Source organism: Suricata suricatta, chromosome 16, assembly GCF_006229205.1.
Source record: "Suricata suricatta isolate VVHF042 chromosome 16, meerkat_22Aug2017_6uvM2_HiC, whole genome shotgun sequence".
Taxonomy (NCBI): Eukaryota; Metazoa; Chordata; class Mammalia; order Carnivora; family Herpestidae; genus Suricata; species Suricata suricatta.
The window spans coordinates 22,097,201-22,100,661 of NC_043715.1; the positions used below are offsets into that span (position 1 = coordinate 22,097,201).

General features: G+C 37.6%; 1 pseudogene; it reads left to right on the plus strand.

The window, feature by feature from the left end:
• The first annotated feature begins 1,724 nt into the window (after window positions 1–1,724).
• Window positions 1,725–1,949, plus strand: LOC115280425 (annotated as a pseudogene).
• Window positions 1,950–3,461: the final 1,512 nt, after the last annotated feature.

A 3,461-nucleotide genomic window follows, 5' to 3' on the forward strand; every position in this document is an offset into this window, starting at 1 on the left:
ATAAACAGTATCAGGAAGAGTTGGGCTTGGAAACTAGAGGTGAGGAGAGTGAGAGAGAGAGAGAGAGAGAAAGGCAGAAGGAGAGAGGAAACCACAAAGTCAGAAGAAATACTAGTACCTCCTCTAAAGAGTATTATTTCTTAATGGTCTATGCTTCACTGTGCCAAAAGAAAGAGACACTTTGAGAGACCTTGTGAGTCACTAAAACTCTACTCTGTCAATATAAAATCACCTGTAATGACTTGTCCAGTATAATATAAAATATTGGAAAATGTATAAAAGATGCCTAATCAGATCTATTGTGTAAATTTAATATAAGAACGTTGAACACTAGAAAGTTCTCAGTTGATGAAAAAATTACCTCTCTAAAAATACTCCACCTCAAAACAGAAGTAAGCTTCCATAATATCTCAAATTGAACTAAATATCTTTCAGTATATCTTTAAAGTAGAAAGAAAACCACCTCAAGTCATGGATATATAGACTCAGAAATGGACAAAAAAAGAAAGATGCAATATGAAAATTAAACTTAGAAAATAAAAATGAAAGACAGTGGAAAAATATGAAACAAATTTATAAGGAAAGAAAAATCACAAGCATGCCTGTTTTCCAGGAGAAACAACTGAAAATTTCATTTAAAAATTAGATGAAATTAGCTAAAGCAACCAAACAGTGATGGAGATAAAAGCTTGCTGAGGATGGGGCGTCTGGGTAGCTCAGTCAGCTGAACAACCAACTTCAGCTCAGGTCATGATCTCACCACTCTTGGGTTCAAGCCCTGCATCAGGCTCTGTGTTGACAACTCAGAGCCTGGGAACTGCTTTGGATTCTGTATCTCCCACTCTCTCTGCCCTTCCCCCACTCACATTCTGTCTCTGTCTCTCTCTCAAAAATTAATAAATACATTTTTAAAAAGATTGCTGAGGATGATCCATCCTTGAAGAATTAAAAACAAAACTGTAGGGGCGCCTGGGTGGCTCAGTTGGTTAAGCATCCAACTTTGGCTTAGGTCATGATCTCACAGTTCATGTGTTTAAGCCCCACATCGGGCTCTGTGCTGACAGTTCAGAGCCGGGAGCTTATCTTCAGATTCTTTCTCTCCCTCTCTCTCTGTCCCTCCCCTGCTTAAACTGTCTCTTTCAAAAAATAAATAAAACATCATTAAAAAACTGTAAATGAGAACTAATACTTAAAGTTGAGATGCAAGAAAATTTGGGAGTTTCAAAAGCAGATAGGAATATGTGTATTTAAAAGTATACTGTGTACATGGAAAAATTGATCCATAGATCAACTCTGAGAGATAACCTAGCAAAAATATCAGACTCAAAAAATTCTAAGTAGCTGAGGTAGTGGGGACCACTTGAAATTCCAAAAGTTATATTCTCAAAAAAAAGGAAGACTGAAAAAGCAAACAACCTCGCAAAACTCATCCCTTTAGCATCGTTAGAGGACAGAGAACTTCAGTTACCTAGTTTATATAAAACAAACAAGAACAGAGAGACTGGTATGAGAGGCTACTGCTGTCCAAATCTCAGACAACTTGTCTTCAACAACTGTAATGAGAGTAATAGATTATAATACATAGCAATATTCAAAATTTACCCAAAATGCCCTGTTTCCTTCAGGGGAGGGTTTAACTACCAGGAAACAAATATTGGAAGTCTCTTTCATTTCCATCCCTTTGCTTCCTGCAGGTCACATGCCCTCCTGCAGGCTTTCTTGTTATGCCTCATAACCTTGAGGAAATCAAAAATCTTCTGCTCACAGCCAGGTGAAAGGATGCCAAATCTGTCAAGGCCAAGAAAAATTGGATAATGTGAAATTTAAATCTTGATGTAGTAGAAAATTTGTATCATGTTTATCACAGACAAAAAGAAAGCAGAGAATCTGAGGCACTCCCTGCCCCCAGTTTTGTCAGTGAAGGAGCAGAAATGAACCAGACACACAAATTTGAACTGTATTAATTGTTTAACTAAGAGGAAGGGAGGGAGGGAGGGAGGGAGAAAGAAAGGGGAAAAAAGGAGGTGAAAATGAGGAAACTTTTTTCACTGATAAGAATGTCAGCTAGTAACCGTTTAAGGGATGATATAATTTTTAAAATCACCATTGTGCAATTACCAGTGTAGTAATTATGTAGGCAGTGATTATCAACCAATGTTATATGCTTAAATAAAATCTTTTTGGGAAAGAGAATATTTACAATCTTCCACTGTATAACCTCACACTAAACCCCTTTAATTGTAGACTTTTCAAAATATCACACTATAGTATAACCTTTAATTGTGAAAGATATCTTTCCTATCTTCAAATGGAAAGATCTGTCAGACACCACCTGAACCGCGTGATTTAATAGTGAGAACAGTTGATGTCATCTTGTACATTTTTGGCCAAAATTTGGGGCTTGACACTTTGAGAATTATAAAACCAGCATAGAAATTTCAAAAATAAAGAAAATAAGTCTCAGTTGAGATCTGAGAGACAAACGTAAGCCTTTCTAGTTATGAGCTATTATACACCGGCCAGGCCAATGCAAAGACTTTGAGAAGGTCTCCACTAGGTAGCTGTGATCCTCAGATGGTCTCCGAGGGGCTGTAATCTAGATACTTGAAAATCTTTGTGACCATCATTCCTAATATGCTGAAGTAGCATAAGCCTCTGTCCAGACAAGAGATTATAAGAAAATATTACCTTTTTAAAAAATTTAGTGTTTGTTTTTGAGAGAGAAAGACGCAGGGGAGGGGCAGAGAGAGCGGGGGACACAGAATCCAAGGCAGACTCCAGGCTCTGAGCCATCAGCAATGAACTTGATGCGGGGCTCACACCCCCAGATGACAAGGTCATGACCTGAGCTAAGGTTGGACATTTCGCTGTCCGAGCCACACAGGTGCCCCTAAGAAAATATTACTTAACTAATATTTACCCTTGATGGATATCCCCTGCCTCTCCTCACATCCTGAGCCTCAAGGACACAAGGGTGATGGTTTTCTTCTCTTTTACCACAATCACTGACTACAATCCCTGCATCCACACATTTACTCAATCACTGTTGATATGAATTGAATTCTAATTAGTAGATCACACATACACCCAACAGTATTAGGAGATACTAAGCACAAATCACATAGTTCTTCTCCCTCCAATTTTATTTTCTCCAAACTACTTCTGGAGAAGTATTTTCTCTGTACTCTCAGCTACTTCAACATCAAATTTTCAGGGTTCTCAGTCAATACATAACTAATTTATGAATCTTCTTTGAGTCGTGACGGTTCTATGTGGTAAAGAATTTCTCTTTTTTTCTATATTAACTATAGACTACAATATGAAGTGTTTCATTTTTTATATTTAAAAAATGTAAAAATAAATAAATAAATGTAGCCAATGAGGGACTTCTGGGTGAGTCAGTGAGTCAGTCAGTTAAGCATTTGACTCTTGATCTCAGCTCTGGTCTTGACCTCAGGGTC